General features: G+C 46.0%; 1 protein-coding gene across 2 annotated transcripts in view; it reads left to right on the forward strand.

Annotated features, from left to right (window-relative positions):
* The window catches only part of LOC135391897 (ras-related protein Rap-1A-like), a 274681-nt gene that overhangs the window by 176868 nt on the left and 85225 nt on the right, over window positions 1-12588 (forward strand). The gene's annotated exons all lie outside the window — the stretch shown is intronic.

Here is a 12588-nt window from a genome sequence, read left to right on the forward strand (position 1 = left end):
ATATACGGGCGTAAGCTTGACGGTTGCCGTGTCGTGCAACCTTCAAACCCATTGACTGACAGGGACTAACTGCAAGCTCGAGGTTCCTTCACTTTGACATCGGGCGACTACGTTGCCAGATGGTTACGTGCGCTACTTATATAAGGTACTCATGGTGTGGCCAAAAAGTTTTTCTGCAGGCCGAACCCCGCAGCGCGTTATGCTGTCTGACATTACATCATAGCTCATTGCAGTTCTGCTCCTACATTTGACTCAGATCTGCAAACCATTCTGCGCAATTTAAAATTATCCCCGCACTACATTAGCACTTCAACGAATGCTGTCGCTTTGCTCCTCGAGCCCTCGTTGCATCAGCACGGAGGCCGTTCTTATTATTATTTTTCTTTTCTTGAACCTCTTCCTTTTTCTTTTTTTCTTTTGAGCGTCCGTAACTGCGTGACGAAAGAATGAGAGATTATACTTTCCGTGAAGTTAATATCCTGTCGCGGTCGCAAAATCTTTCCTTTCCCATGAACCCTCAATATTGATTCTTCTCTTCTCCGAAACTAGGATTTTGTGTTCTGTTTCTCCGCAGCCCATGGTTTGCCGTTTTCGTTTAAGATTTCTGGCTTCTGTTGCCTCTTTTGTCGTACAGTTATTTATTTATTTATTTACTTTATGCAGCTTAGGGTGCCTCAATACTACCTGCCTCTGCGTAGCGGTGTGAGCTGGTATTGAGGCACCCCAAAGCAGCTTTGTTCATAACGCCATCTTGTTGCCAGAGAGGAACAAGATTCTGCATTACAATGTTCCCCTAACAATACCGGAAATAGCAGGAAGTTGACGGACGGAGCGACGAATAAAGTATCCGCGCCTTTGCGATAGAGCCAATAAGGCTATGCTAGATACTTCGATATTGAGGGATCTTGCTGTGTGAGTGCTTTCTTCTTCTTTTTTGCTTTGCGGCACAGTTCCCTGTGAAGTAGGCCCAGGGCGTACAAACAGGTCACGTTGGCGGCGTAGTAACAGTTTGTTGCTTGTAAACCCAACGCAACGAGTTATATAGGGAACTCTATATATATTTTTTTAATTTGCCAGTAAAATTGTGGTAAAATAGCTCGAGGCGACGTCTCGGGCTCCAGTTTCTCTAGCAACAGTGATCTATGTTCCCCGACTGGGTTGCTGCTCATGATGACTACGTAGACGACTTATTTCGTTTTAAACACAGCATGATGCGCATGCAATGTAGTTATCCCGCCGCACTTGACGAGCAATACACACTTGGTGGAGACTTCGACACAGTGCTGCGTGTAATTTTTAATTTTAATTTTCAAAAAAAAAAATATTCCACGCTGTCCCATGGTCTCGAGGACGGTAGCCGACGAAAAGTCAGCTTGGGTCGGTGGCGTGCATCGAACCTACACAGCTCTCTGATTGCAGAGCAGATCTGTTCCCAACTATATCAACTTGATATCACTTCAAGAGAAGATCAGACGACCCAGGTTCGATTCTTGGCGTCAGCACCGGTGGTGGTGGTTGTGAAAGGGCTCGCCGTCGTCGGCCTCACAGAGGCGGGCAACGTCACGACTGACGCCCTGGGGGAATGTGCGTCGTGGGCCGACTTCTAAGGGAACTGTGCCGACATATGACTGAAGGGTCTGAGGAAAACCCAGGACAAACCCAAGACAGCACAGACAGCGCCGGGATTCGAACCCGGGTACCTCCCAGTCTCGACGTGACATGGCCAGCTCGCAGCCAGCTTTGCGCAGTGGCGGTGCCGAAGCTTGTGAAGGTCAACTATACCCAATCATATTGACGTGCTGCTTTCTTGCTCCAACGACGTACCCACTCGTACGTGTACCCAGCCACCATTCATCGCAGCGTGAGCCATATTATCCAGTGTTAGTTGACCGTCGATAACGTGGCTTCCGAAGTACCGTGTCTACCCAACAGCTCCTAGATAGCAGAAGGCTTGCCCACGTGACATAGCGTAACACGGGAAGGCATGCTGTGGATGCTGCTATGACGTCAATGAAAGTGCAGCTCGCAAAGCTCACGCAGGCCTCCGTGGGCTGGGCAGTGCGCAGGCCTTCTACTATCTAGGAGGTGTTGGTCTACCGCACCAACACCTCCTGTAGACAACAGGGATGGCCTCAACACGTTTTCAATAACGTCACGCACCTGGCTAGGCTGCCATAGATTTTCAGTGAGGGAGATTTTTCTCTTCTTCGCTCTTTCTGTGACGTCACATCTATCTATCGCCAACAGCCACAGTAGGGCCAGGTGCGTGACGTCAATCGAAAGAGTGCAGAGGCCTTGGGCACGTTAAGCAGCGGCTCTGCAGAGCGCGCGGCGTCCACTCTGTCCCTCCCGCTCTGGAGCCGCTGGTAAACGGGTTTTAATGGCGAATTCGGGTGGCCATTTCGCGGCAGCACGGCCTAACACTCGGAAATTGCTACTTCGGCGCCCGAGCTGGGTCACGTGACCGTTTCCACCCGAACCTGAGTTCCTGGAATCTAGCGGTTTTAGTCACTTGGATTACGCTCACAGCATCCCGGTCGCCCGTCTTCGGGTTCCGTCGTCTGCTAAACCACGTGAACTGTGACGTGCGGGCCAATGAAAGCACTCGCCAGCTTTGTAGTGTGACGTCACCGGATATAATTGGGCAAACCGCTGCTCGATTGTTTCGAGACCGAGCGAAAAAGAGTGCTAGACGGCAAATTTCTGGTGCTCGGAAAGGTGCCACGCAAACATGCGAAATTACTTCGCTTTGACCAAGCGAACATGACAGCTCGGGATCTGGAAAAAATAAAGTTACCACGAAATGGCCACCAGAATTCGCCATAAGCGTAGAGAACGTTGCGTGTGCACGTGACGTGTGCAAAGCGCCTCTAGACCACTGGGTGTCCCTGAATGTTCTTTTCGGGAATGTTCGTCATCTGATCCGGCTGTCTGCAGTCTTAAAAGGATTATTTAAGGTGCAAGTGGGTCTAACCGGAGAGGAGGATGAGGAGCGCGAGAAGCACTCCGACTTGTGAGTAGGAGCGCGGGAGCACCACACTCCTCAAGAGGAAATGTCCCGTTCAGTAAAAGGGAGCGCGCTCCATGCGCTCCGGAGTCCTCCACTGGACGCGCTCCTTCTCTGTTATCTAGAAAGTGTTGATCGCACCCAACGAAAATATAAGATTCTGAGTAAGGCGCACTTCCATATTGGTTCCTGTAGGTATAGTATCTTCCCGGTGACGTTATCAAGCTTCTGCTGATATCGCGTGATACCAGCTCGCGTATAGCTCAGTGCTCGCGTAACGAGACTGGGAGGTACACGGGTTCGAATCCCGGCTTGGCTTGGCTTTCTGTGGTTTTTCTTGGGTCTTCCTCAAACGCTGTCAAGATATAGGTCGGCACAGTTCCCTTAGAAGTCGGCCCAGGACGCACTTCCCCAAGAACGTTAGTCGTGATGTTGCTCACTTCTGTGAGGCCGACAACGGCGCGCTCTTTCACTAGCGTCATCTGCTCATATTCTCTATTATCATCGCACAATGTATGATGGGTTTTGAGGCGTGGGGGATGTCTATTATAAGAGAGGGAGAGATAAAAAAAAGCGACTTCAGATCCACTTCTAATCTCATTCATATCAATACCGCCGCTTCCATGCTTGCCCAGACAAAACCGCAAGATACAAAGAGATCACATCCTCAAATTGTATGCGGGGTTTCTCATATAGATAAGCGAACAACGGCAGCGACTATTGGGCCCTGCAATATTGATCCCCCGATGGGAAGCTTTCACGGGATGATCACGCCAGCGCGGCCGGAGGAGCCGAAAAGAAGATGTGCGCTGAAAAACAACAGGATACATTATTGATATATGGTTTCCATAAGCCCGTAGAATCCACGCAATATCCACAGTAATAACCTTTATGGGAGGAGCCAGTCTAGAGCTCCCGAAAGTTGTTTCCAATTTGCGGAATCGCGTTCGCTCTCGGTTAAATTGTTGGAGCCTTCTTGTCGTTCCTTTGTTTGTTTACTTGTTTGCTTTTCTCCGTCAACAACGGCAGTTCCAACGCTTTATTAAGACCGTCATATATATATATATATATATAAACATTTCAAAATATATTAATCTTTATAGCTACAAGCGTATTGTTGTGGCGGCTTCAAACAATAATTGCACGTTTTGGATAGAAAACACTTTTGTTCGCTTATTACGAACAAAGCATTCGATTTCAGTTTACATTTCAAGTTCGATAGCGTTGGGACCTCAACGATATTACAAGGAAGGTTGAGTTAGCGTTGCAACGAGTAAAGCCTTTATTTTGTGCGAAAACGTAAGGCGGAAATAATGTGCCTTATAAAACGTTACATTGATCTCGGATAAAATTCGTGTTTCTCTAATACATTTTTTAGTAGATGAGGTCTTATCGTAGAATATACAGGGTGTCCACCGTAACTCTAGAAGTAATTTTTAAACATAGAAAAATCACTTTTTCCCAGTTTTAACCAATGGCGATATACTCTACGCCTAAATGCACACCTTAAGTGGGCACAGGCAAGCTTCTGTGCCGATGCATTAATTAACTTTCGCTAATTAACTTTTTAATCATCAACGATAGAAGATTGATCCAATGAGAACATCGAATCCCTTGGAGTCACTGGTAACATTGCCGTTTTCAGAACAAAAATCGAGACAGTTATAGCGCGAGGAAAGGGACTGGAAATAAGGCGATCTGGTGGTCGTTTTTCGACGCTGAAGTGGAAGCGCTCCCGTTTTCCTTTCCTCTGTATGCGGGGGAGGGAAAACACTGTCGCATGGGGGACAGATTGCGTGGGGACAGATTGGATGCGACAGCTTTTTCTCACCCCCGCATACACAGGAAAATGAAAACGGGATGGCTTCTACTTGAGCGCCAAAAAATGACCACCAGAGCACCTTATTTCCAGACCCTTTCCTCGCGCTATAACTGCCTCAGTTGTTGTTCTGAAAACGGTAACGTTACCAGTGTCCCCAAGGGATCCGATGTTCTCATTGGGTCAATCTTCTATCGTTGATAATTAAAAAGTTAATTAACGAACGTTAATTAATGCATCGCCACAGAAGCTTGCCTGGGCCATCTTAAGGTGGGCCTTTAGGCGCAGACTACATTGCCATTGGTTAAAACTAGGAAAACTCGATTTTTCTATTTTTAAAAATTACTTCTAGAGTTACGGTGGACACCCTGTATATTTTATTAAACGAATAACTAACAGCATGGCGGAGTGGATACAAAATTTTGTAATACAGTCTAGACAGCAAGGTGGCGACGAGGAACATCTCGACAGGTGAGCCACCTACGTGAACATCTTAGCTGGCACAAGTACGCTGCTGATGTTATAGACGGAAAACGTTATGCACTATCCAGGACTGGGCATGCCGTCCTACAAATTTACCATGCGTTCATTCATCACATTTAGGTTATGCATTACGGGTACAGTCAACCCTCGATTTATGAACACCCTCGGTTCCCGGAAAAAAATCATTCATAAATCGAGGGATTCATAAATCGAAAGTTCCGTTAAGTCTGTACTATCGAGCTGATGAAACAGTATTTGCGAGTTGGGATTGTGTTTGTAATGCAATATAATGTGTAATTTTGCTTTCGACCACGCCTTCTGCTGTACACTTGGTCATCCCTAATGCGTCCCTGGAAAACCCGTTTGTTGTTCGGATTTCGAGGGGTTAAAAACCCAGGGTGCAATACCTGGAAAAAGTTTCGTTCGTTCCGGCATCATTCCTAAGACCAAGGAGTACTCCCTTTGAAGATTTCTGTTGACCTCGGAACTATCCGTTCATAAATGGAGGGCAAAAACGCTGGGCAACTCCTAGTTGCGTCCCAGAAATTCCATTCATTATTCGGATATCGAGGTTCGTAAAACGAGGGAAAAATATCAGTAAAAAGTTTCGTTCCTCGTACTCTTGTTCATAAAACGAAGGAATTCATAAATCGAAGGTTCATAAAATGAGGGTTGACTGTACATGGGCTAACGTATCGAACCGTCCTTCAACCACTTCAAATAGTTCAAAAGAGAGCTTCGCGGAACATGCTTAAAGATGCCTTCGAACGAAGCAATAGTGAGTTTTAGGATATCGTACGCTGTCGTCTTTGCGTACGCAAACGATAACGTTGGTGGTTCTGAGCACGCGCAAAACACAAGCGGAGCTTTGCGTATGGCGCGGAACCACGTACGCAAAGGCGACAGCGTACTTTATACTAAAACTTAATAACTACTTTCGCGTCTTCTTTGTTGTCGGTACATTTTCACCCTTTTGGAACATAAGGTCCCCTCGCTTGTATATTGTTTCATGTATGGCTCGTACCCCTCACAAAGTTCAGTTGTAACAGTTCGGTTGTTCTCTACGCCGTGTACAAACTACGGACTGCATGAGCTAAGTTACATTCGTAAAAAAAAAAAAAAAAAATGAATTGTCTTCCATTAAGTGTAGGAAAATTAAATCATAATTTTGCATTTCGAAAGCATTTGAAGGAGCTATTTCTGTCTGAGCAATAGCGCTATACTTGTTCAATGATAGTGTGTATTATACATACTCTACGGCTATTTTATTTATATTTTTTATGTGTAGTATCTACGTAAGCCCGTAGTAGCATATTGTTTGTTTGTTTTTTCTTTCTTTTTTTTAAGGTGTGGATTATACATCAGTGTACCTAGTTCTAGTTATTTCCTGTTCCACGTCAATTTTATGTTTAGCTGTTGAAGTGGCAGTGTTGAGATTATTAATCCCTCAGTATATATACCTCGCACATCACTTGCTTTATGTCGTGTATATTCGATGACGATATTCTAGACACATGTGATGCCTAGCCGTCCTACCTTAATATCCGTAATATAAATGAGTACAAATAAATAAAAAAATCCAGAATCCACCATGATAGACACGCTGTTGCCCTAACGTGTTACGACCGGTATCTCGCACAAGTTCCGCGCGCAGTTTTCACATGTAGCAGTAAAAGGTTTACACGATACAGTACCACTTCCTTACGGAATAAGCAGCAGCCCAAACACACTAGATGATAGCAGACACGACGAACTCACATGACACACGGAGCTGAGAAGAAAAGACTCGACTTGGATTGGATTGGATTGGATTGGGTTGGATTGGATGTGAGGAATGCTGAGACGAAGGGGCTTTCATGCGTTGAACGGCCATTGCTGTACCTATCATGGCGGTTCCCGGACGTGGACTTTGAGAGAGGACATCCACTACGCACTATTTTGTTTGTCTCCCCCGAAGTCGGCCCACAACGCGTACCAGCCTCCCCCCACCCGTATGTTCCTCATTCCTGCTGTCCTCTTTCTCTTTCTCTCTCTCTCTTCGAGTCTGCACGTCGCTTATGGTCACATTTGCATCTCGTTGCTAACACGGAATCCATAAGAAAATAAGTAGTAAGAGGGAGAGGAGGCAATAAGCAGGCCTTCTGCATCTAGGTGGCGTTGCCCTTGGCAAGTAGTCCGAAAAGCAGATGCCAGCGTGGTCGAATTGGTCGAGGCGCTCGACCGGTAATCGAGAGAAGCCTGGTTTAAATCCCGTCGCTGTCGCTCGCTTTTTCGATGACTGTCATACCTCAACTGTTCACGTTCCCAGGCAACTCGAGGCTTGTGCTGTGTTTGTCTGTTTGTACACGCCGGCCTCAGGACAATTATTGTCCACCACGTTTCAGTGTACCAACCAACACGTTCTACACCTTCTCACACCCCTAATATATTTTACGAATGCCTCTAGAATGTTCCTTTTTCTTCTTCTTCTTTTTTTTTTCTGAGCACAAATATCACTAAACGGAAATCTTTCCCTCACGAATGTCGCGCAACTGTTGCATTATATCCAGTACGCATATATAAATGTGCGGCGAAGTTATCACTCATGCCAAAAAAGAGAAACCCCCAGTGACTTTAGAGACAATGCATCTTGTCTGGTAGTATCAGGGAACCCGTCATAGAGTCCCCCAGAACAATAACTTATTAACTCCTACACGTATGCTCATGAATGGAGATCACTGGATCGCGCATGAATATGTATCCGCGTGGGCCCAGGGGAGCCATTGGTGCGCGGTTGCGTAATGCCATGGGAGCTCGAGCAGCTGTCCAGGTATTGTGATACGGCGCCGATATTGCTTTTATGTGCTAGCAACACTGGGATTTTTTTTTTTTTCGTGGATTATCAACGAGGAATGCATTTGCATGCCATAGAATATTATGTGCCAGAAATGGAGGAAGCGTCTGGATACATATGAAATATAGTTTGCCGCTCAGGAACGGTGAGTTTCTTTTTCTCTTTTTTAACTCTACCAACGATTGCACGTGCAATTCTGCATTTTGTTCCGCGTGAAAAGGAAAAACCCACGCTTGTGGGTGGTGAAAAAACACTCCGCGCGCTGGAGATTTCCGGAGCACGTTAAAGTAGAGTCACTAAATAAGCTACGCTTCAGAGTATCGACACTGAGGCAAAAAGAGCCGCCATGTTGTTTCGGATGACCTCCAGCCCCACCTCTATTTTGGCAGTAGAAATAGATGAAGATGAAGTTCAGCAGTGGAAGAAGACAACACTTCGAAGAGCGCTAAATGGATGGCGCTGGAGGTCATCCGAAACAACATGGCGGCTCAGTGTCGATACTCTGAAGCGTAGCTTATTTAGTGACTCTACGTTAAAGAATCCCAGGTGGTTGCCTTTCCTTTCTTTTTTTCAATAAACATAACCCCCCCCCCCCCCCCAGGTGGTCGAAATTGTCCGTGATCCCACCCTGTTGCATATGCAGCATGGATAGCAACACAAAGATAGACGAACTAGCATTACGCATAAATCTACTCACAACTATTATTATTATTATTATTATATAACTCACTGCGCCGTGTTTTCACCGGTGCAATCGTGCACTGGGCAAACGTTCTGTGGACGCACTAATTCTCCTCACCTGAGGGTTCTTCGACAAGGCGGTCACGACAGATCGGTTTCATTCAGAAGGTTTTCCTCGGGTTCAGCTTCTTACGTTCATTCCCTTTGCCTTCGAAGTGGGGACGCTAAAGGACTATAGCTACGCTCCTCCCGCTCCTCGCTTACGTTTTGAAGGTAAGACAATCGTAAGAGTTTGAGACGTTGTTGTTGCCAGAACAGTTCGTAGGAAGCTACGCGCCTTTTATGCAATTAATTTATTTGATATTATATGATTTATGATATATGATATGATTTATTTGATAGCCATGGTCTTTGGAGGCTAGATAATTCATATACTGTTTTATTACATGTAAACGACGGAGAATAGAATTCTAGAGTGACTCGAGGTTTCTTTTTTTTTTTGTTTTTTTTTTCTTTTTACTCCGTGTTAGCGCCGCGAAGCAGCGTGGCTGTGAGCGTCGTACGGACGGGGACAGACGTCTCAGCATGTATTTCAAGTGTGATTTCGAATTAAATCCCGCGATCAAATCAAATCAAATCAAATCCTACAGAATTTCTGCCATTAGATCTATACTTGTCTCACACTGTATTCTCCAAAAATGTTATTTCCCTATGTGATGCGAAAGTAATCAAATAAATAATCGAAATTGAACAATTGACTGAATACACAACGAACACAATTGAATACAATGAACAGTTGATCGAAATAATTGATCATAAACTTTATTTCTAGTTTTGAGAGGCATGACGTCTAAGTGTGCGCAAGCTGCCACCCGTCTGATAGCCGTCTCCTGCCGGCGGCCTTTCAACGTGAGGCGGAGAGCGGAGACTGAGAAAGCGCGTGAGCTGTTGCTAGGAGACCGAGACATGAGCTCCCGATGGGGTCACTTTATTCTTGCAGAATCCGAAACTATGAAAGTTCGCCGGGAATTCTTTCAAAAATTCCTTTAAGCGCGTAGTGTCCATTGACGAGCTGACCTTGAGCCAGCTGATTTCTAATACAAAATGAAATAAATATTGTTTTTACTTCGTAGTGGTACTTTAAGGACACTCTCGGATAGACGACGTCCTCCACTAAGCCCTGTCCTTTTATTATGTAGGAACGAGGCGTATTAGCTTCCAACTGCAGCAGTTCGCTCCTTCCGATAGGGGTTTTAGTTTTAGACCTCGAGGGGGGGGGGGGGGAATTTCTTCTCCAGGAAGTATAAAGAAGATCTTATTGGCTGCAGTACGGAAAGAGGATAATAACTGACGAAATCAAAATGAGTAGGGAAAATGAACTCGCAGTGGGCCCTTCTCGAGAAAGGCAGACCCAAACAGATCGCCGCGTTGTTATAATAATAAATAAAATAAGCATTAATAAACTAATAAATAACTAATAAGAAGAAGTAAGGACCGAATTATTATTTGGACCTGGTCCCTGATTATCCTGTCCTACACTGCAGCTAAATTAAAAATCTTTTGCCTACTCACACGTATCCCATCCCGGGGCTTAAATATTGACTGATTTGTTTTTTCTTCGCTATCAAAGGACAGTCTCACGCTGGCCTCTCAGGCCTACGCTATATTGATTTTCCAAAAGCAGCGCAGCGAGGCGTGCACCATTCTACCGCAAAAACTCATCACCAGGTTATCGTGACTAGTAAGCCACGATTGACGGCAGCTCATTGATGCCGAAACTGGTAGTACGAGTACGCAAAAGGTTCTAGTATCACCGCGGCACTGTAGAAGCTACATAGTGTTGTTGTATAAATCATTTGATGGTAAGGGTGTGTACTTCATACATACTTTATAGTTACGCTACGATGCTCTGCATGGTGGCGCAAGAGTCGGCGTTTTAGATTGTGCGTACGTTGTCGTATAAACAAAAACGGGTTGGCGGAAAGGGAGACAGGAGGATCCGAGTTGAAATATTGTGTTCTGATTTTCCCTCGTTTTTCATTAGACGCTTTAAAGGGGGATTAAGGAGACCTCCCAATATTTTTGTTGTTGTTGTTGTCGTTGACTGTTGACTGTTCTGCAACGAATAAAATAGGCTCCTGCTCAGTGCATGTGACCTTCAGCGCCCGGGGGGGGGGGGGGGTAGCTCGGCACACAGCAGTCCACACGTGCACAGTTCCTGTGGCTACCACGGGGTGGCGACACTAATGGCGGCGCCCATTCCTTGAATCGCGTTTTTGTGTGTACCCACGATTGCGCAGGTAACGCCTGCTTACCGGTGGCGCCCCATGGTGGCGCTAACTTCCGGTGGCGCACCGTGACGCATTTATGAGGGTGGAGGAGTTGTTCTCCAGTATGTAGGCAAGAGTTGCAGTACGTTTATAAGGGCCTGCCTTCGTAGACAGGTTCCTTACTCGATGACAATACACATACGATCGATAACCGAGCTGTGTGTAACAAAATAATAGCAAACTTTGCTGCCTGTGCACTTCGAATGGCATCTACCGATGTCAGCACCGCGGTCTCCGGTGCATTATGTGCAGGTACCGCTAGGGGCGCTAACCGTGCCGAAAACGAAATACCAAAAATGATTATCAGTAACACGCACGCAAAAGAAGGTCCGTGACCTGTGCCAGCTAGAGATGAACTGAAGCACGAGCGCTTATTGTGATCTGACCGTGCATATGAGCTTGCCAGCGAGGGCGATACACGTGGATGTGGTACTTCATTTCGGTTTCTGCTCCGATGACGCTGATTTTCCACGGCGAACTCTATCAGGCACGCACGGTTACAGGGGGCCATCGTAGCACGTGCAGCATGCCTTCACATTGACGTTCGCGCTGCAGTGGAACAACACAACGCGAAACAGCTGCAGCAACACGAAACGCTCTACAGTGAACCCTCGTTATTATGACCATGGTCGTTCCCGAAAATTTTGGTCATAATGCGGAATTGTCATATTAACGGGAGGGATTTGCAGAGGCTTCACTGCATTGTTCCCCAGGAGTATGGTCGAATAGCGTGTATGTCAGATTATCGGGGGTCACATTAACGAGAGTTCACTGTAATGCGGAATTGTCATATTAACGGGAGGGATTTGCAGAGGCTTCACTGCATTGTTCCCCAGGAGTATGGTCGAATAGCGTGTATGTCAGATTATCGGGGGTCACATTAACGAGGGTTCACTGTATATTCTTCCTAAAATGAACTGTTCAAGAAGATTCCATTCCTATCTGACTATATACAGCCGTTGGAAAACAAAAGGAATGAACAGCACGGAAAGCAAAAGGGGATATTCGCTCGCAGGTGGCATATATGCATTCACCGCACTCATGAGATCTCACGTTCGCTAACCGCCTCTCTTTTTCTTTTCTTTTTTTTCAAAGAAACCAGTCCGCTGATTGCACCCGACGCCTTCCCTGTGAGAAATATAGAAGAAAACCCGAGAACGAAAAAAGAGAAAAAACAAAACAAGAAACGATATCGTGAAGAATGTCCCTATACGTAGCGCACCCACTGTCTCGGAAGCTTTCGCGGCGATATGTTTCAGGGCGGCGTGACAGATATTCTTTCTCGCTCGCGAACATTTATCTGTGTCGCTGCTGCTTCGGCGCGCTAATGCAGTCCAGGTTGAAGGCTGAGCAATTTTGTGTCCAGGGTCGCGGCGGTTACGGGCGTTCGTTAGAAATAAAACGAAATATTGCGTTTTCGCTCTCTTTGATCTCA

Source organism: Ornithodoros turicata, chromosome 4 (assembly GCF_037126465.1).
Source record: "Ornithodoros turicata isolate Travis chromosome 4, ASM3712646v1, whole genome shotgun sequence".
Classification (NCBI taxonomy): Eukaryota; Metazoa; Arthropoda; class Arachnida; order Ixodida; family Argasidae; genus Ornithodoros; species Ornithodoros turicata.